The 22,550-nt window shown below is 42.0% G+C and overlaps 1 long non-coding RNA gene across 5 annotated transcripts in view; it reads right to left on the bottom strand.

Annotated features, from left to right (window-relative positions):
* LOC137861164 (uncharacterized) overlaps positions 1–22,550 on the bottom strand; it is a 324,908-nt gene that overhangs the window by 6,924 nt on the left and 295,434 nt on the right. For 4 of the 5 annotated variants that reach the window (XR_011099430.1, XR_011099429.1, XR_011099428.1 and 1 more), the window contains exons 6-7: positions 15,507–15,596; positions 592–819 (exon numbers count right to left, since the gene is read on the bottom strand). This is a non-coding gene — a long non-coding RNA (uncharacterized lncRNA). The remainder of the gene's footprint in view (positions 1–591; positions 820–15,506; positions 15,597–22,550) is intronic. The other variant, XR_011099438.1, reaches the window with a different exon arrangement.

Raw genomic sequence — 22,550 nt, 5'->3', positions numbered from 1 at the left:
TCAATGTAAGACCTGGGTATAAATGTTGGACTACAGCTGCCTGCTCTGGGTGACAGCAGCAGAGAGCCTCTCTCAAAAAACATGCCCGTGCACATCACTTACATATACCAGCCCGCTGCTGCCCACCACATTATGCGTGTTTAGTTTTGCAGTGTTTTGGGAACAATCCCAATTCTCAGTACAGGGCCTTTGCCAATTTAAAATTTTATATATTTTGAAATTCTGGGAAAAAAATGGAAAAAGCACGCAGACAAACTTCTTCCACAGTTTGGAAAAGTTGATGACATCCATCCACTAGGTGACACTGTTTACCTACAGATCTTGCTCAATTTGTGTGAAAACCCACAAATCTTTCAAAAGTAGCATACAATATGTTTTGCTATTAAAGAAAAAGGAGAGTGGTTGCAAAGGAGAAGGAAAATGGGCTGTCAGTGAGGTACAATTAAGGGCAAACCTACAGTTATGAGGCTTTATGGTCTGGTTTCAAACTATTTACTAAAATGAATTTTAAAAGCCGCTTTTTATCAGGCCCACTTCAATGCCTTAGGAAATTGTTTTATTTAAAGAAAAAAAAAAAAGGCAGGCACTCACCGTTAGCACAAATCTCAGGCTGGCTCAGATTTGGTCTTGGAGACAAGCATGAAGAGAATTGCGTGGTAACAGAGCCAGGGTAGGAGAAAGAAGAATTTCTGCAATCTCATTTGAGGGGAACTTGTAGAAAGCTATTTTCCAGTCTTGAAAAGATTTCAGAATTTCTCATTTCTCCCTCAGTCTTAAATAGGACCAGAAATGGTAATCTCAATTTCTGAAACCAGTAATCTGAAAGAAACAAAAATTGATTAGAGGCTGCTTGGATCTTAATGAAGCATTTCTGAATTATTTCATGCTTAAATATTAATTTTCCTTACTATATTTTTTCCTATAGAATCATATGCTTTTATTTGAAAAAGAATATCTTTCATTATAAAATGCTGACTAAGTCAAGATGGTTTAAACTGAAAATGAGATATGCCAAAACCAAGAGTTTCCCTCAAGATGTATCAGTTTTTAATTAATATTTTCAAATTAGAAAAATGTTTAATTGGAAAATTCTTATACAAATCTGCTTCCATGTGCTGCTCAGGGCGGACTCTATGCAGAAACGATGGGGTTGGCAACGGTATTAGGGAAATCTAATTTAGTATCTGTTGGGATCAGGAACTCACACTTCTGAGGAAACTGGGCACGCCTGAATCAGGCATGCATTTTGGAAAAACTCCGGAGAAGTCCATTTTCTTTCTTCTCTGCTACTGACAGGCCAAAAGAAACACCTCTCATCTAAAGCCCTTAAGCCAGTCTTTCAGAAATATTTACCTCCCACACTGCGAGGAGAACTCTAAGGGAGTGCTGGGTGCTTGGGATCTCAAGCAAGATGCTGGGCACCTTCAGAGACCAGGGAGGGTTTCACAGGGATGTGCCAACCCAATACTCTCCTACTGTGAGTCAGCCTTTTTTTTTTTTTTTTTTTTTTTGTAGCCACAGCCCATAAGAAGCTTACAGCCCAGTTCATGTTTAAACACAGCCAAGTTTTTCAGAGATCACCTTTAATTCCAAGTAGAAACCAACTGTCTAGCCACAGTCAGATATTTGGCTATGGATCCAACTACTGTCATGAAATGGTTTTGAGGAACATTTCTGTATGATATTGCTCGTATCTGCATGCAAAGATCTCTGCTCTATCATTTGGGCTATCGGTCATTTACCTCCTTGGTTCTGAAATAAATGGCTAGCTAAATTAAAGCTGAGACTTTATTTCCTGAAGGCCTCTTCCCCAGCTGCTGTCATCAGATCTTCCAGCCCCAAAACCCAAGGCACCCAGCCTTGGCTCACATTAATGAAGCAATATATCAAGAGTGCAAACCCAGCTTCCCACGTCACCTCTGACGTATGCTGGTCCCTATTGCAGCCAGCAGACTGTCCACAGACTTAACCAAAGCAAAGTTCCTCCTGCCTCCTCCTGAGAAGGCACTGGGCTCTCTTTTCTAATTGCTCGTACTGTAGTTTGTGTTTTCTAGATGTCTGGAGATTCATAGATTAATTGTAATAGTGCACAAGTAGAGAAAGGCAAGCCATTGCCCACAGGTTTGAGGTTATTAAGCAGGATGGCCCTACGCCAAATGGGGAATCTCTAGGAATTTACAAATCCCAAATCCTGCTCATTATTACCAGGAACCTTCAGTTCACCAGCAGCATTGATGGAGCAAGAGGCAAGCCTTGCTTCAAAGCTCCTGTGATCAGAGCACAGGAAACAGGAGGACAAGAGAGGCTCAGCGATGCTCTGGGGATTGCTGTCCCCGAGCCAGGAGCCCACATCTGTGGTGGGGTGAGCAAGGCCCTCCTGCCAGCCAGGCACACCACTGGTGCTTGGGCAATCCCTAGCCTGGCCTGTGTTTGAGACGCTGCCTTTTTTAAAATCCACAAAGCATAATTGATAATTATATGAAAAGCCCTGGGGGTTGGACACGATAATAGCAGTTTTACAAGAGCCTAGAAGACACTGGAAACTTTTATGGTATTTTTGATGTAAAATTATTATTTTTACCTGCTGTTCAGAGCACACAGTAGCTGCTGGCATGGGTTCAACGGCTAGGTGGATGACGTTGTTTTTACATTTCTGAAGTGGTTTTTGGGCCCAGCTCTTGCACAGATCGTGAGAAGAGGAAGACGAATGGGGGATATGTCAAGAACAGTGGAGCCCCTGTTTTGTTTTCCAGTGTGGACAAAACCAAATTTTGTTTAGGCTGTATCCTCCAAACAACTACACCTCTATTCATGGAAAGCAACTGTCACTCTTCCTGAATTGTTTGTCAAGTGTGGGGAAATGCCCAGGGAAGGCATTGAAGTTAGAGGCCCTCGTCTAAGAAGACACAGAGTAAACCAACACAGCAGGAGCTTCTCCCACCAACAGTCCCAACTCAGAATACATCATGTGTTTCAGCCCTGGTTGGGGCTTTCCTCAGTCTTGAGTATAACAGACAGCAAATATTTCAAACAATGTGACAGTTTTGTGAGACAAGCTGGAAAAAAGAGAAAAAGGATCTAGCTCCCCAGAGAGCTGAGTCTAACAGACTCGTTGCATTGGTGACACGATCCAGATTTGAGACTGCACCTCCAAAGGCAAAGGGCAGGAGCTAGTTTGTTTAATTTTGAATATTTGCATATCTCTTTCTCTCACTGCATTGATATCAGATCTGCAACAATCTATTAAAGCTTTCATTTGAATAGCCATTATATGCCTGAGAATAGAGACTGGGCTCCTTGGGGGCGCTTAGGAATAAACAAATCATTTGTGGCACATGTGTTGTTCAAGCTTCAAGCAAGGTAAATGGAAAATACAGATTATGGTGCCTCAAGTCCTCTCCATTTTCCCCTCTTGTCAAACATTCCCAGATTCTTCAAAAGGAGAATCTAGCCATATTATTAGCAATAAAATGGCTTATAGCTGAAATTTTGAAAAGGTTTAACAATGTTCTTTGCAGGAATTGTGTTTCTCATTACATAAATCTCCAGGCTCTCAGGCAAACCACCACCACAGCAAGCCATTATGTCCTGCTGTGGCGGTGTCTCCACTTAGAAAAGATAAAGATTCAGGGCTTTTTGACTTTCTTGTTTTCCATTCTCATTCCTTTTAAAGAAAAAAAATCCCACAACAAGCCAAACAGTATATTCACCATTGAAAAGTCCCCGCAGGTTCATCTGCACTGGACAGATTCACTCCTCATTTACACCAGTGACCCATGAACAGTCAGGGGTGGGATGGAGAGAGGACATGGATGGATGGACAGCAGGACACAGAGGTCACAGACTACCATTGGCACAGGTGCAGGCTCCCCACTCTGATGGTGCTGGGAGGGAGATGAGGGGAGACACGTACTCCAAAAAACAACTCACTGTTTAATGGCAAAGCCAAGAGGAATCTCCCTCCCCTCCACTGTGCCGCACCCTCAGAGCAACATAAAACCTGAAATTGCCACTTAACTTAAGCCAAAGTGATTCTGCCAACTCTTGTGGCCTTTCCTAGCCTGTTCCCTGAGAAGGATGTGACCCACAGGCTTTATCCCTGCTTTTGCCACATTTTGACCTGGCACCTAGCTTCTACACGCTGATTTCTGAACCTGAGATGCGCCTGGTCAGAGGTAGTGTGGGTATCCTTGTCCATCTGCTGATGTGTCTTGGAAAACAAGTACTAAAAATAAAGCAAAATAAGATAAAATGAAATCACAGCAATGAGATACTGGAGCTGATGCAACTAAATTTTTAAATCTTCTGTTGAAAAATATACTGTCAATTGCCAGGCAAATTTCTCAGGTTGATATGGCAACTGAAAACACTGGAAACCAAAAAGCTGAGCAAATGTTCTTAAAGGAGAAAAATAGTCTTGCTCCTGATCAGCAGGGATTTCCATGCTCCATTCCTCAGCCTGTCTTTTTTTAAAATTTATAACCTACAGGAACAACAGCGTCACAAGATGATGCTGATTTGCTTTCTGTCATTAGAGGCTGTTTCTTGGAGGCTGCAGTAACACTTCGGGCTTCTGCATGATAGATCTATAGTCACAGCTTAGCTCTTAGCCCTTCTTCAGCAGTGGCATCCACCTGCTGGGCAAAGACCTGCTGTCTTTGGCCCAATGTGACTTAACTCCAGCAAAGTAGTTAAGCATGTGCTTCACCGTACGTACACAAGAAGAGCCACCAAAGAGACAATATTACTTTTCCATTTAATACAAACAATACGTGGAAGGTAATGTGGGAGGAAAGATGGAACTCCTGTTCCTCTGTATCGTGGCTGTATCACTTCCATCAATTACAGTCTCAGCAGAGAGCTAGTGATGTCCCAAGGTCCTGATCTCTCCTGAGCACATCCTGTAGTGGGGCTCAGTGGGAACAGGTCAGCAGCCCACATGAAGAGATCAGCTCAAACTGGGCAGGAGAGCCACCAGCTGGCAGGTTCGCTGGGAACAAAGGAATTAATGACCCGTAGGTGTCCAAAGAGCAGCTACAGAAGGAACATAAACAGTATTTGCCTGGTTTATGCACTGCCTCTCCCTCATGCCCAGCCAATTTAGTATTAAACAGGAAAGTAAAATAGTCATTAAGTACCCAAGACTGCCACTTGGTAAGGAGAACTAAACAGGACATTCACAATCTTATGCCAGCGTCTTGGTCCAGAAAGATTTAAAGAGTGGAGTAGGGATGCGAGGGAAGAAGGAGATAGATTGAAGGCAGCACTTCCACATAACTTGAGAGCTGAACTTGCAGCTCTGACAGCTGGAACAAAAATAAGGGACCCCAAGATAAAAAGAGCTGAGATGACTCATCTGAAGTCATCCATCTTTTAAGCTAGACCAGGACTATACTTTAATACTTCAGCAATATATCTTCCATTTCTAACTGTTTGTTTTCAACTTCAATTGCTCAATAAATAATCTTTAATTTACCTATAAAGGTAAAGTGAGCTTTTCTGGATATACTTTAGAAGCAAAGCAGTGGGTGCAGCTGCTACAGATGCTGGGCAAAGGAAAATTGTGCTTGCCTCAAAACACTATGGGCTGTGCCAGGGGCTGCTGCTGCCTTGTGCTAAACATTGGGACAGGCAGAAGGAGGCACCTGCCTTGCAAAGTGCAGATAGATGGCTGTGTCCTCTACAGCAGCTCTGGGCAAAGCCTGAAGAATTCCACATCTGCAATTATCAGTGTCCTGGGACAGGACGCTGCTCGCTGTGACAATGCCAGCAAAGACAGTAGTAGTGCTGAACACCTGCCAGGAGCCTTGCTTTCTGCAAGGACACCTACACAAGAGGACAAACCCTCCTTCCCCTTTTGCTCCTTTCCTTTGCAACTCTGAAGGTATTTGTTTATCTTGATGGTGCCTCTCAGGTCCAACTGACCATGTCTTCTTACACCAGAGTCCCACGGATCAGAGCAAAGTAATATTTCTACTCTCAAGAGGGACAAGAGAACTTAAAAAAAACATCTCAGAAAACCAGAAGGGGCCATCAGCTCTTATTTTATATTTATTTTTCCTTTAAACAAAGGGTTGCTATTCTTTCCTCTCCTCACAACGAAGTTAATAGATTTATTCATCAAGTTTTCCAAATTTAGACATCAAACTGATGTTTTTCTCCCACTGCTAATTTTATTCTTAGCAGCACTTACATAAAGGCAAGTATTGCAATATGACAAAAATGCAAACCTCCTCTGACCTGGAACGTACCAGCAGGTAAAGTACAGGGGAAAGTACAAGCAACTTCTTCATCAGGCTCTCCAAAACAGCAAGTCCTAAAATAGATTTATTTTTTTTTTTTAAAGCTGTTTTCTCTGAAGATCTAGATATGCCTTTGTAGCCTTGCCCTGGCCTTCTGGCTTGTGCCCTGCCACTAACACAGTGGCTCTGGATGTTGCAGAGACACAGCAGCCCTGCCCACTTCTCCAGCCCTGCTGAGCACAGCAGGCGCTCGGTGGCTGGTGGCAAGGACAGGCACGCAGCTGAGGCGCTGTGCCTCATGTGGCTCTTCTAGCAGAGGGGGCAAGGCTACAAGAAGCGCTCCATTCAGGGACTTTGTTCCTTCCCACTTTCCCCATTTCCCAAACCAGTGTCAGAGAAAACGACGCTGCCTGACTTTTCCACCTGCAGGCTCTCTGCTAAAGAGCCAAAGGTGCACCCGTATCTGCGCTCCTGAGGAGAAACCATGGGGCTAAATTCAAGATTCAGTGTAGAAAGACAACAAGCAGAAGCCAACATCAAACTACTTTAAACACAGCTGAACACACAGAATGTTCTTACGTGTAATTACCACTGAAAGAAGGCAACTGTGGGGGTGCTGCTGCCGGTGATGGCAAACCCTCTCCACAAGGTTCATTTGTACAACAGCACCTGTTACTGCACACCCTCCCCATGGCATCCTGAGGCTCTGCCTGGCAAAACAAAACCCAGCCCCCAGTGAATGCTGCAGGTTTCCACCAGATTTTGCAAGGCCTGAGTCCCACACATTCCCATTGGCCCCGGTCGTGCCTCATTAGTTTGGCTTAATCAAGTGACGAGCATCGCTCAAGGCTGGGGAACTGCTGTAGTCAATGGGGTCTATTCTCCACTGGATAGACACATGTCACCCCCATTAGCATCAACGGGAGTTACAAATGCACGGCAGAGAAAGGCCCCAATGTGTCCAACGCGCATTAGGAAGGAACGGAGGGGCCAGTTCAGCCCCAGGGTAAGAGCCTGCAGCTCAGTCCTGCCTTGCAGCAGTGCCGAAATTCAGCTCAGCTTCAACCTGGCCCAATGGGATCATCACCAAAACCAAAAACGAACAAACAAACAAACAAAAAACAGCGTGACTTGGGAGGGAGCTAAGTCCTGTGTGAAAAACCAAAAACAAAACACAAAACAACTAGAAAACAGACCAAAGATGGTTATGTTTGCAGCAGACAGGTATCCAAACAGCAGCTTGCCCCTGCCGCAGGCATCCCGCGCTGATGGGTGCTGGGGCTGCAGCCTTTGGGCAAAGGAAGTGTCTGCCTCTGTGGTACTTTTGTGGTGGGCAAAAAACAAAACAAAACAAAAACAATAACAAAAATAATCTTTAGGGTATTGTGCAGGGCAGTCTTCTGCAGGTCTTTAAAAAGAAAAGGGGGACAGCCTAGGAAATGGCCAAAAGGAACAGGGTGTGTGTCAACAGCGAGTGAGAGAGAGGGGACACCAGACCCCGTCCTTAGCTGAAAAAAGGGCAATTCCTCACCAAAATCAGCCCACCTCTGCTGAGGAGCTGGCTTCATACAAGTTACATCTGAGCCCAAATAGTGGACTGGATCTTTGAGTTCTCGGTTTGGGGAAGTTTTCTTTTTTTAAGAAAAGAAAACATTCCTTTATTTTTTTCTTTCTTTCTTTCTTTCTTTCTTTCTTTCTTTCTTTCTTTCTTTCTTTCTTTCTTTCTTTCTTTCTTTCTTTCTTTCTTTCTTTCTTTCTTTCTTTCTTTCTTTCTTTCTTTCTTTCTTTCTTTCTTTCTTTTTCTTCTCTCTTTCAAGATGCTACTCATTGTCCTTGAGATTAAAAATCAAATTTTCATCGACGTTTTGAAAAATGTATTTCTTTAAATATTATCCCATGAATATTATATTCTTTAAATATATATCACCTGTGTGTTCATACTCTGAGAAAAGTGCCCTGTGAGCCTAAAGCATGTCATGTCACATATTTCAATGGTGTGCATATCAGAAATGTCAGGTAGTTACAGCAAAGAGTTTTTAAACATTTGCTTTTCAATTTGTGCTTAAATGAGGCTCTATCAGTATTGAATGCCAGACCATAAATATTATTATTAGACATTTGGGTCATATTTGTCCCTTGTGATGCTGTTTCATGTGTTGGTGTATTACCTAGACACAAGGCGTAGGCCTTTCTGCATCTACACCTTTCCCATGGAAATTTCCCCCAGAACTTCAGTGATGTTGGGCTTGACTTATCTTCTATGAAACAAGAATCTAGCCCAAATTATGCAGCTCTATCAGACTGCAGGTATTGCACTGGTACTCTAGAGTTAATAGCCATAACGTATATCCCAACAAATTGTCTTTAGCTTTCTCCATATGTTAATACCCTCTAATCCTGTTATCAGTATAGGCAGTTAGACAAACAGTATGATAATAAAGCAGCATTTATAATACATGTCCCTTCAGTACTAGATTAACTACGAGATTTCCCAAGCACCTAGGGATTTGATTTACCTACTGTGTGCAAATCGCCAGTAAAAAGAGAGTATTCAGGAAAAGATATTTGCTCCCACGCTGTATTGTTTACCATCTGCTTTCCCCTTGATCTGTATGTGTGTCTGATCTGTGTAATTTATTTATTCTAGCCCATGGTGATCATTTAATGTAGGGTCTAGAGACCCAGGATATTATCAGCTCACTGAAAGAGTTTTCTGTGAGCACCAGACATGGTCCTTCGTGGCTCCCAAGTGCTGCCCCCTTCATCACAACCAGGAATTTAAGAAGCTACAAGAAGGAAAAATGAAGAAGCTTTTTTTTTTTTTTTTTTCCATATGACTGCTACAGGTGCTTACTTCATTCTGGATAAAAACACCCCCCTTCCCCCGCAACCCACCACCATCTTTTATTTCTCATTTTTTATTTTTTTTAATTCCTCTCAACGTGTCGTAGCTTTATATGAGGCTAATGGAGCAAGGCAATGCTCAAACGTCAAATTAAACTGCACAGCTCTGTAATCACTCAGACTGACATGGCATAAAAGGATAATTAGTAGTTCATTACATGGAACATTGTTTGTTCAGCTAAATTGATTTCTCTCAGCTGCCCATGTTTTCTGTTTACTTAGTGAGTGCTCCACTGCACATTCTTATTTGTGAACTAGGAAATCCCTTCCCCTGAACTTTTTTTCCTCTAATCAGCATTGAATTTTTAAATATAGTTTGCCTGAGGTAGATGAACCTCCAAAATTACAGACAGGTGCATGGCAACAATGGCCCGTGTGGAGTGATACGTGGTACAAAACAAGCTGTGGTTAAGGAGACCTAACCCAGTATCTCAAAAAGGGCCAGGAGCACTCATCTGCTTTGTACATAGAAATTCCTAGCCTGGTTGTTTGCTTTTCAACTTACAGTGAACTTGCCTTTCTCTTTTAGTGAAGTAAAAGAAAAAAAAAAGAAAAAAAAAGCGGGGCTATAACCCTTCAGTGCCAGGAGCAGAGGGTCTGCAACAAAGTCTTCACAGCGCCTCCCTTTTTGCTCACTGGAATCCCGAGAAAAAAAAGAAGCTTGCTGTTTTAAACTTGCTTTTCTTTCTGCTTTCAATCAGTGTTGAGGCACAACTACCCAACTTCAGGTGTTTCTAAACTAGGTGCCTCATGAACACCTCTCAACTCAACCGAATTTCGAAATCCTGGCAGTAGCTACAGGTAAACGTGTTGGAGTTACCAACTCCCACGGTTGTAGTGTCAGTTTAAGGACCTAACCTCTGGAGTCATTTTGATTACATTTCAAAAAATGTTCTCGTTTAGAAAGAAAATGTGATACCTCAGGAGTCAGAAAACAGGAAAAAAAACAGGCCACCAACTTATTTTCTGAACCTCTTTTAAACCTTTTGGTTGAGCGCTGCCTGCAGCATCCCAGACTGCCACCAAGCCCCCACTGCACCCCTTTCCTTGCAGACACTACATTTTTGGTACTGGCATGTTTGTGCTGGAAGCCACTGTTGTTTCAGCTTGATCTCAAAGTCTGCACCACTCTGTACAGTGCCCCTTCAAGAAAACTGGTGCTTACTTCCTCTAAATTGCAGTGACATTTATGGGCAGGCTCCTACCCCTGACAGCAATATCAAACTCAAATATTCCCACACCCTGCTGCTTGTTCTGGCCTCCATCCCCCTTCAGATGTGTTGCCACAACATTGGGAAGTGGATCACAGAGCTGATGCAGCTGAAAAAAAATTCTTTTGTACTACGTTATTTTCCAGGAAGATCAGATGCTCCAGCCAACTCACAACATGGACCTGCAGACAGCTGTTTCCCCAGCACCACAAGGGGACAGGAGGGTGCAGCCAGTATGAGCCAGTGGGTGAGAACTGTTTGGGTTCACAACACAGTGAGAGAACCAGCTCAAAGCTGTGGGCAGATCAACCTCTGGTAACACTTCCACCCCAGCTTTATTCACCACCTCCATGGAGCCTAAGGCAGTGCCATGATCCGTAGCTCATCCTAACCAGTCACGGTAAAAAGCAAAGCTATTTTAGTGCCATATAAGTCCCTCCAGATATTTTTATTTTTCTCATTTCCTGTCAGTCACATGGCAGGGATCCCGTTCATTATGTCCATACTATAACTTATTTTCTTCTTTTTTTTAAGCACTTTTTCTACCTGTTGATAACTGCCCCCAGAATCCTTTGATTCATCCCCATCACCTAAATGCAGGTCACCTTTAAACGTCAATTTTTCCCAATGTGATCAAGCCAATTCCACCCACGCATCATAAAGGTAAGAGGGGCTCCCTTTAGGGAGTCCGCTGGGGACTCCGGAGCCATTTTGGTGACAGTATACCCACTCCATCAGCAGCAAAATGAGGTATTCTTGCACATCAGACAACTCACGGCAATATGAACCCCCATCTCCTTTGGACACGTTCCCCTGAGCACCTACTTCTTTGCTTGCTCAGGTAGGGCAGGCTTGCACTTATTCTCCCAACAAACCAGTCTGCACAGGGCCATGCCATTGGTGCACGCAAGCTTGGGCTTGCCTGGCACCGTGGGACAGGAGCACCATGCTTGCTCCAGCTCCCCGGTGAGCTCCCTCTCCATACATGCAGGTCTGGGGAACCACTGCATGGAGACGTGTTCTCTCCTGCTAGGGCTGGGCAAGCAGCTCATTACCCAGTTTAGCTGCTGAACCAAAACCTGCTTGGAAAAAGAGCTGAACAAAGACAACGTAGTCCTCTCTTCTTGACACAGTAAAAAAATAAGAGGTAATTTGAGTAATTGTAAGAAAAAAGAAGCTGAAGGATAAACCTTGAAATATCTCATCTGTGGTCTCTTCCTTCAATAACCAGCTCAGTGACAAAGCCTACACCAAAGGCATCAGCGATTTCACTCCAATTCTTTCCTTTGCTGGAACTATTTGAAAAAATGACTTGACAAATTTGTTTCCCATCTGTGATTACCTTTGGTGTGATGGAAACCTCATTTTTGGAACGAGGAAACTATTTACTAAAAGAAAATAGGTCCAGAGTGAATCCTGACCATAAATACAAGCATCATCAACAACACTCCATTCGAGTCACAGTGGCAGCGCTCAAAGATCCCTTTCAGTGGCACCTCCTGAGCAATGATCTAATTCCTGTAAAGGAAATGGAAGCTTTGTCTGCAGTACCTCATCACCTTTTCAAGACACTATAATATTTGTGCTATTGCCATCCCTCGCAGCACTGAGAGATGTCTTACTGAGGGGATGTTTTTTATGATGTTATTTTATTTTGGGCCCTGCTCTGTTCCTGCTCCAAGCTGCCCAGAGCAGATCCAGCAGCCTCTTACCCAAACTATCATGGCCTGAACTAATTCACCTTGCTCCCCATGGCTTGCTACTTCTGCTGCACTAATGAAACTCCTTGACTAGTGCTGGCTGATGCAAGGACTGGATGAATCACTGCCTCAACCAAAGTGCAGGCTTCCTGAGATGGTTTTGCCACTCCACAGCTATATGCACAGCTCTGCACCAGATCATTTTGATGGAAACCATGGAAAAACTGTTGTCTCTCTGCCTGTATTGGTCTTTTCTTGATTCTCTGGTTCAATCATGCTGCTATGGAGCTCCTCTCTGCTACAGGCCAGTTGTCAGAAACACAGATTTGGAAGAATTCTGCTGCAGACCAACGTGAGCTCACACAGCTAAAATCCACGGCAAAGTGCTCGATCTCTGAACATGTTTCAGTCATTCCTATATTTTCTTTGCTGGAAAACTCCTGCAGTGTATAGCTGTTATGCTATCTGTCCCTGGACAATTTGATCACAGCAACTAAGTGCCTACAAATCATTTGTTTAATCCAAAATACATCTTAAAAAGGGAGTTTCCATAGATTGTTCCTGGCATTTAAGACAAAGTTACCAGTCATAATGAAAGCCAAACTAATCATTAGCTCATCTGCTATCTCAGCTATCCAGACTCGCTTTTGTTCTAAGGGTCCAAATTTCCAACTATTTGGACAGTTGCACCTTCCTTCGTAACTGTCTCTGTTTGAGGGCAATGAGGTCATTTGGTTTTGGACATCTCATTGCACAGGCTTCTTAATAAGTCTGGTCTAGCAATAGCTCTGCTTGAGCCAGCGTCCACTGTCCCCACGCATTTCCCACATCTTACTGCTCTTTCAGTAACCAAACTTCTCCCATGGCTGTTTAACCACCCAAAATTGAACAAGCATTTCTGATTATTTCTGCAGTCTGATGAAGATAATGAAGCCTGGTTTCCTATGCATTTGCCTTTTATCATTGCCTTTGGTGTCTGAGGATGAAGTTCCAGTAGAAGTATTTGAGATAATTGGGCATTTATGTGTTCTCCCCCCTTTCTATATCGATTTTCTAGAGTTTGGATCCTTGCCTCAGAAATAATTGGACACCTCTTGAAACCTGTGGGAACTTACTGATCCTTGAGATCTTTATGTTCTTGTCAAGTTCAGATGAAATCAGTAAATGAGTTCAAAAGTCATTAGCGGGGACACACGGATGCAGACTGGATAACTCTTTGGTCTCACGTGAAAAAACAGGCTAGCAGAGATGTTTTTGCTGAGCATTGCAACTCCTGCTGCTCTGCCTCACCCGACCAGAAACCCTCCACCAGGCTGGGAAATGTGTGCTTGCAGACACCCACAACAGTCCTCCTCGACCCACCTCTAACAATCCTTTGTATGGCATCTTTCATGGTGCTGGTGTGTGAATGAACTACTTCCTCTAGGTATTTGCACTGTTTCCAATCGCCTTCATTTCACTAAGCTAACATGCTTTTCTCATTTTTAAAAAGCAACACCTAAAAGCAGACTAGAATCCTCTCTCCCTTCTCACACAGCTGACACACACTCACTTTCCAGGTTCTTGGTAGTCATCTCCCAGAGTGGTTTCTTCCTATAACACTGGAGATTGAACGATGTTGAAGAGGAAGGTGTTTGTTGATACTGTCTCTCTTTTAAGCTACTGAATAATTTTTGCAACCCAGAGATAAGCACTACCCTCCCCAAACTGTTCCAGACCATTAAGCAGACACATATTTTAAATACACACTCAAAATACATTAGTACCTAACAAGCAGACTGGAGCAACCTTTTTAGAATAATTCAGTGTTATCACATAAACCTGTGACTGACTCACAACATTTGCTTGCAAACAGGTCACGAAAGGAAAACAGAGTTCAGACACTGGTGAGAAGCTGCCTTGACATCAGTAAAGCTAAGGACTGGAAGACATACAAGACAGAATAAACCCACTCTAAGTAGTTCTGACAATAAACAATTAACTTTGGACTGGTGCCTTTGAAGAACAGTAGCCTCAGCTGAAGAGGTCTACAAATCATGTGTAAAGCTCTCTAATGAGTAGGTATTAAACAACAGCAACCAGAAAAAGCTCTCACTGTGCATGGTATCCATCTCCCTTCTCTTGGAGTACTCTGCACAGAAGAACAATGCTGCAATTAATAATTTTTCTCATGGTGATGAATGCATAATTAGAGAATAAATACATCTCAATCTTTGAAAGTAGAGTTGCCATCCACTCTGTGTAATGAAGGCTGGAGAGGAGCTAATCCACACATTCTTGCTTACTTAAGTTTGTTTAAAAAAAAAATTAAAAAAATAACATCCACAAATCCAACAACTTCTTCAGCCAATGTCCATGTCACTTGCTCCTGTAGAAGAACCGCCCATGCTGGGACCTGCAAGCAAGCTACTCTTTCCCACCCCTTGTCCAACTTACTGCTTACTAGACGTGACAGAATATAACTTCTGCCATCACATCATAACTAATGAGGTGCTAAAATGACTGCTAGCACTCATGCGTCTGCTGTGGAGGCTGCACAGGGAGACAAAATGAGTCATGTGGCAAAGCCAAACCCACAATCGCCAAAAACCTTCTAGGACTGAGTAGTGGAAATGCAAGTCAGACATTGAGGCTTGTTGGTTCTCCTGCTTTTAGACCCTCAGCATTCAACAACTCTCACACGTGTAATGCCATGAATACAAGTGGTGTCTCTGAAGCCAAGGGAACTTCTCATGTGAATAAATTTTAAAAGAATATGTGAGGATTTGCAAGATTAGGGCCTGAAATTCTTGGCTTTATATCTTTCAGTGGACTAATACAGTGCCAGTTACACTCAAGCAATGCTACTGTTTCAACAGATCCAATGCTGTCAAATGCCAAGAACCTCTCTGGAGATGAGATTTGGGGTCTTCTTTCTTGGCCAACCTGACAAAACAGAATTAAGCTCCAACTGAGCCAGACTGTAAACTGAGATTACAAATGTAAGTTATCCTTATTTTCTGGCTGGTGGAAACAGGTGTTTGCTCCTCTGCCTAAAACTTTTGACCATGGTAAGATTTAGCCACTGTATATTTTGTTTCAGACCCAATGCATAAAAAAAAAAAAAAAAGGTTTGTTCCTGTTCCTCTGCGCAGTTTATACTACAAGGCTTTCATACCTGATTTTAGAAATACCTTTCTAGGAGAACAGCAGTGGCTAATTGCTTCTAAGTGTTTAGCCACATGCTAATCCAAGATTACATCTCTGGAAACTCGGACAATAAGATATCAAAAATGCCCCAATAGGCACACACAAAAACACAAATAAAATAAAAAATCAACAATGAATCAAATAAATACACTTCCCCCCCCCGCCATCCAACAGGACTACTTTGAAAATGCCCCAAGGATGCACTGTTTGAGCTTCTACCTAATTTCACAGTTTCACATCTAGATCTTTTCCCCAGTCGCCAACACACTACCAGGCACCAGACCAGCCTGAGGGGCTTCCTTGCTGCTCTGCAGGTGACAGAGTTGCTTTCAAGGGCTTTTGCATCCAACCTATGTACAGGATACAAAAAAACTGCAGTGAGGTTGTTCCCAAATCTTTCTTGTTTCTTGCCATAGGAAAATCTGCCTGCAACTATTTAATCAACGATGAAACCATTGATTCAGGTTTGGATTAATAACATTAAAACCCGGTAAAATTGAAATAGGAAGAAATGGTGAGTATAAATCAATGCACACTTGTAGAATTGCTTAGTTTGGTCAGGGATCGAAAGATTAATGTTGTCTCCCTTCCTTGCACTGTTATAGAAGTGGTTCTTCAGGCCTCCAGTTTCTGGCAAACAGATCGGAGGCAGGGGGGAGAGGGGCATGAGAGTGGAGAAGGCACACAGGGTGCAGACTCCAGGAGTTAGGAAATGGGAGTTACGGAGCAAGATGGCCTATTTTTTATACTCTTTAATGTGAGGGCTGTTTTTTTAAACCTCTCAGCAGGAATAGCAAAGTTTTCCAAGTCATCACCTAGCAACAAAACCCAGAAAAACATTTGCAAAGCAGTTTTGCATCACTGCCATCCCTGGAAGAACTAACTTGTTGAAGGCTGAATTTGCTATGGAGAGGGGTTGAATGCTCTGTTCTTATTCAGAGTGCTGAGACATGCAGTCTTCTTTCACAGAGAACAGAAATTCATTAATGCACTTGCACACACACACATTGTTGTTTTGGAGGTGCTCTCAGACAGATTTTTTGGACCACAAGGGTGTGGTTTCAACTGAAAACCATTTGAAAATAAATTAAAACAATTTCTTCTTTTCCAATATATCACTCTATATTAGAGCTTGTGTTTGTGCATACTTTCTGCTCAGGGGATAACAGGTTCAATATTTAATTTAAAATTTTATTCTTAAGAACATCTTATTTCTAATTAAAATAAACTTGATAAAAAAAACAAACAAAAAAAAAAAACAAAAAAAAACCAACTACTCTTAAGCAGAGATCATCTTTGCTAGATCTTTTTCAAGTCACAGTGAATAGCCTGAGCACCTTCATGAAACTAATTTGTTTTCATCAGTACCTTTACAAAACAAACAAACAAACAAACAAACAAACAGAAGTATGCTTAAAGGCAATCGTTTTATAAGATTGCTACTCTTCCCTTCCCAATAAACACAAGTTTTCATGACCACTGAAGTCTTTATGTACTGTGACTGATGGGAGCAAGACCCTACAGAATCTGCTACAAAGGGTCTGCCCACACAGTGCAAACCTGTGCTTTCTTAAACATCTTCCAGTTTGCTCAGAGCACCATCAACAGCCATTTCCTCTCAGCATGCAGGGACACCAGTTCAGAGGCCAGAAACAACACGACCATGTCAGTGCAGCATTGTTTTGTGACTCAGCCCAGGCTCTTGGTAGGACTAATCAGTCCAGTTGCATCGTTGCACTGGCTCATGCTTCTGGCTTTGATTAACATCATCTCAAAAGTTTTGGTGCCACCTTGCACTACACAGTGTAACCAAATAATGATTAACCAAACAGCTAATACTGAAGTTGCTTAGTGATAATACTGCTTATATGTACACTTTCATCTCTTGCTGCTGTTATGGTTGGAATATTGCTAATGGACTGGCTGCTTGTTTAGTATGTATACAGAGTGCAGAGCTGAGCAGAACAGTCACGTTAAATTCAACGTGACATTTCACCTCCAAATCTCCCCTGTCCAAGCTGTGGGTACAGTTTTGAGAGGCATTGGTTGGTACCCATAATTACTTTAGTGCGTGGTCTGTAGAGGGAAAAAGAATTTACTGGAGGGCATTAATTTAATCTCACATTGGCTGTATGTAATCATTACGCAGCTTTGCATACAGTCCTCATCGTCTTTCAGGATTGGTTACATCCCTTATCCCTGTGGGAGTTTTGCACAGCTTCCAAATATTCCCTGGGATTTTTTCTGCTATTACAGCTTTGCTGATTTTTCCCAAGTTTCTTCAGATAGTGAAAAACATTTGGAAATCTACAGGGATTGCAGCAAACACAAACTTGCTCATTAGAATTTGAATTTTATTGGGAAATGTTTGCAAAGATAGGACCTTTTATTTCTTTCCTTTGAAGCTAAATAAATGGTTAAATGCTGAGCTCTTAAAATCTTCCCAAAGTATTCCTAGGCCTTGGGGAGCAATAATGTAATCACGGGTTTGTGACCCACCCAGTAGGGGTTAAGTACTCCTACATAGTTTGTTCAGAGGACTCGCTGCTCCTTTGCTCCCAGCTTTATGCACTGAAGTCACTGGGGTAATACGCATGCAAAGCTGGTGTAAAAGAGTGAAGGATCAGGCCCTTCATCCCTATGTCGTTCAACAGATCCTGCTTTGTCAACTGTGGCTCCTTGCACAGCCAATGCCCGAACTTGCAAGCATAAGAGGGAGGACTGACCCTTAGAGTCCTCATTTCTCTCATTTGATCTCAGCAAACCTTTCATCCTGCCACTGCTTCCTCTTGTGTTGCGTCTCATCTTTTTAACATCTCCACGTAACCTTGACTTAGTCACCATTCACAAGGCTAGCGAGGGCAAATGCAAGCTATGGAGGGGTTGCTTTTCCCTCCTGAATCATCTTCGGCATTACCCCTCTCTGTTCCTCTCGCTCTGATTTCTTACATTCATTTTGCTTCTAAACTGTTACCAGGTGGACAATGGTTGTTAGACTGAGGTGGGAAGACGTGTCTCTCTCAAAAATTGGCTTTTTTGGAACATATACTACTCTCATTTGTGGACTCCAATTCTGTTGCTGAGTGAGGTACACTATTGATTGTCTCTCACTGCTACCACATCGTACAGAAAACAGCAAACACTACAAACATCAAATATACAACTGCAAATTCTGTGCCTTTTATGAGATACCAACTTAAGATCACATCAGCATTTTAATAACTCAGTACACATAAGTAGTGAACACATGTCCTTCAAGCGTAGAAATATCACCTGTAGCAGGATGCTCCAAGACCATGATCTGGAGACTCCAAGTTGCCTAGTAATTAAAATAAGGGCCTAGAAATCAAGATGCTTAGCTACTACTGCTTAACTTCTTTAATCTCTTCTTGCAAACTGGGAGTAATACTTTCCTGTGATATCCTTCAGAGCACTATTGCAGTTTTAGTGACTTTTAGAAAAGACACTGAGATCTTCAGAGATACAGTAACAAAGCAAAATTTGATGAGTAGAATGCCATGGTGGAAACATGGAAAACATTTTGGCTATTTATATTCCAGGCAAAATTCATATTCTCAATCTCCATCCAAATCACTGTGGAAAATACATATTTCTTCTTCCTTTTTTTTTTTTTTTTTTAATATTAACATATTCAGAATGATAGTTGACACCTTCAGCTGCATGAGACTAAGGAAAACAACAGCAAGCAGCATTTTGAGGTCATAGTAATAATTTATTATAATAAATATGCAATCTTGAAGCCCTCATTAATGTCTATGTATGTATGTATAAGGTATATGTTGCAAGTATATGCATAATCAGTGACAAAAACTTGTATACAAAGGATGGGAACAGGATAAGGTAAAATAATACCTGTAAGCTAAAATATGTGGTCAACTACTTAGTGAAGCTAACGGAATTCCTGAAATATCTGTGGTCTAAAGAGTTGAAAATAAGCCTTTTAAGAAAAGCTTATTAGGTACACAGAAACTTTACATCACACGTAGGACTTTCACTAATCCCAGTCAGGAAAAGGGGAAAAAAAAAAAAAAAGGAAGGAAGAAAAGATAAATAGATTTATTGAAAAAGGTGGGAACAGTCTGCAGCTATTTCTTTTCTGTGTGTGAAGCACAAGAGAAGGATGTCACCTTCTTAACAGCCCGGTGCCATTGCACTGAAAGTAAGGGCAGGACATCATATCTACCAAAATCTGACATTTTTGTAATGAGCTACATGCAATACACTGAACAGTACTGCAGGGACTAATTGAGAAGTGGTATAAACCCAAAAATTAAACTTGGTCTAAAACTGGTAAATGGAAGTACTCTAAGAGACAGTCAACCTGCTGAGATATTTTTCCATTGATGCCATGACGCTGGACTAATGGAACCACCTTTCCCAAGACCCTCTTTCAGATGAAGTCTCTAGAATCTAGTAGAGCTGGCTGAGTAAGGGGCATTACTGCAAGCCTCCTTCTTCTACTCTTTTTTTCTTGTTTGTTTGTTTTGTTTTGATTGTTTGTTTGGAACTTGTTTACAAAACTCACTAATAATTAGCATCTCTGGAACATTAGTCTCAACAGGACATTTAGTTCAAATAGGCTAATCACTTATAATGTTACCAGAGAGGAATGAACGTGTCCAGGTCTGGCTAAAGAAACTTTCCTTAGGAAGTCGGACTTCAGATACATGAGGCATTCTACAGAGGCTAGGTCAAGCATGATCCCACAAATATGAATTTTTTTGCTTAGCGTTTTAATAATAGATAAAAGTGATACATAGTAGATATAAAAATAATAAATATTAGATAAAATAATAGAAAAAAAGTGCTGAGAACATAACTCATACCAGTGTATGCATTAGTATATTTTTGACACAGGTTAGGAATGAGCAAACTTGTTTGGGAGACATTTTGGGGGGAGGAAGAAAGGAGATGGATTATGGGGTAGGGTGACAAAGATAGTTTAACATAGGATTCTTGAACTTCTCTACTACAGGTGAAATTCTGAGTTCAAAAACTTCTGTTAAAAGAAATCCCATAATACATATATCCTATGTATCTTGTAAACAGCTGACAGGTGCATTTTTTTTTTTTTAGGGGGGAAATGCCAATCATCAGGATACCTTTAGAGATGCATGGAAAATATGACAGAGTATTCCCCAATGGTTTGGCATTTAAAGATTTTTTACCAACGGCCTGGGTGATGATATACAATTCTTGCTGATAAAGTTTCAGCAGACATCACCAAGATTGGTTACGATTACAGAGTGAGCTGAATCTCCTGGTCAAATGATTGTGATTCAATTTGGCTGCATTTAATACAGCCAAATGCAAAGTGATACATCTGGGAACCCAGAGGGCAGATTACAGCTATAAGGTGGAAGATTCTGTCTTGGAAAAAAGTGACCCTGAGTGAGACTAAAAAAAACAGTGGAGATAACAGCTTCAACATGAGCTCTCAATGCAAAGCTGCAGCTAAAAGGGCAAGTGTGTCTTCTGAGTGCATGAGAAGGGAGGTATCAAGTTAGAGGTGGGGAAGTGATCCTGCTCCGCCAGGAGCCACACCAAGATCAGAACAGCAATACCATGTCTACTTTGGAAGTTCACTTGTGTATCTGGCAACAGCTCAAAGAGTTCAGAAAGGAACCACACAAATAGCACAGGAGTTTGAAAACTAGACTTATGGGGAAAGATCTAAGAAGCCTGGCATGTTTTGGTCTTTGAGGAGGAGTTTGAGAGGAGACGTGGTCATAACAAATGTTGAATGAAGAGAATCTTGGAGGGAATAGGAAGTTTCTGCTCCCACGATTTGTTCTAGCATTATCTGCTGTACGGTGAACACAGCAGAACCTGCTGGGTTTCCAGGAAAGACAGCGCTACCAGCACCTCCTGGGAAGACATTCCCCCTAATAGAAGTTGACACTGGCACATACTATCAGTTTTAGCTGCGCTCCATGCAACAGCAGAACTATTTTATCTCACTGATGAGAAAGATTTCTAAAAGAGATTACCACACAGCTACACTCAAACTTTTATCATCTAGCCTTGTATTGACTGCTACAGAGGCCAGGCATGCAAAATGCTGAGTGTTTTCAGCTGTACAGGAATGAAGGCTTTTTAGTATTGTTACTCATTTTATTTTTAGTAGTTGTTCAACACTTTACAGGAGAGGCCCTTTGACATCACTCACAATTTATCCCAGGCAATCACAACATAGGGCTGAAATCTGTCCTAAGTTATATACACACAAATACGTTAACATATATGGAGGGAATTCTGTCTGGGAATTTAGTTTTAATGGTGCAACTCCCTATATTATAGTCCTAGACCCGCACATAATAGGAGAAAAAACTCCCATTGATGTTTTGACATGAAAACAGACTCTGATAATCATGCTGGTATCAGCTTCATCCTCCTCCCAACTATCTAAATGAAGAGAAATTCTAAGCTTTAAATTCATATACCACCACGTTCTATAACAAGATGCTGAGCTTATCCTAAGTCTCTATGCAAGGGTTGGCTTTAATTTCCAGGGAAGTCAGGGTGATTTAGAGGAAGCTTAGGCTAGTTGCAATGAAGAAGCCACAGAATCATGTACTGCACACAGCAGTAACTATTTGGAGTTCCTGCTAAGCAATGCTCCCATTTTGCTGAATGATTTGCAGCTAATCCCCAAATACTTGCACTGGTGTGGATAACCCCACCCGCTAATTACCTGGAAAAAAAAAAATCCCAGGTCAGGTGTTCCTCTTGCAGTAATACCTAGCAGCAATCATGAACCAGACATCACAACATGATGTGTCATGTACAGCTTGTCAGAAAATAATGTGAGGGAAGATACTTTTTCCGTGTTTACCACCCACTGTTAAACTTGTGCAAAGAAATGCTGTCTCTGAATTTGCTCAGCAGAGGGAAGCTCTTCAGAGCTTTCAGTCCTTCGGCTGTCCAAACATTTCAGGAAAGCTGGTGACTACTCCCTTAGAAAAACAGGTCAGAGGCCTTGAAGATATACCTCCCACCTAAAAACATCTTTCCCCGAGTTCTAGGAGTTAAATGGATCCCTTCCTGCCCACCCATTAAGGATTATTTTCCCAGCCTGCACGAAGTGCAGCACCGATGCTGGGAGCAAACCCCCTAATGGCAAGTGCTCCCAGGCTCCCCAGCACGCAGGTTTTTCTGGTCTGTACTTGAGGTCCAAGCCCACTCTCACGACTGCCTGGCAGAATTCAGCAGATCGCTCTCTGCACTTCTATTTCCAATATTGTGGCATTTTGGATACCTGAAAATTATGTCAATTGTTGCTA

Source organism: Anas acuta, chromosome 9 (genome assembly GCF_963932015.1).
Source record: "Anas acuta chromosome 9, bAnaAcu1.1, whole genome shotgun sequence".
Classification (NCBI taxonomy): domain Eukaryota; kingdom Metazoa; phylum Chordata; class Aves; order Anseriformes; family Anatidae; genus Anas; species Anas acuta.
This window is presented reverse-complemented; position numbering and strand designations above follow the sequence as displayed.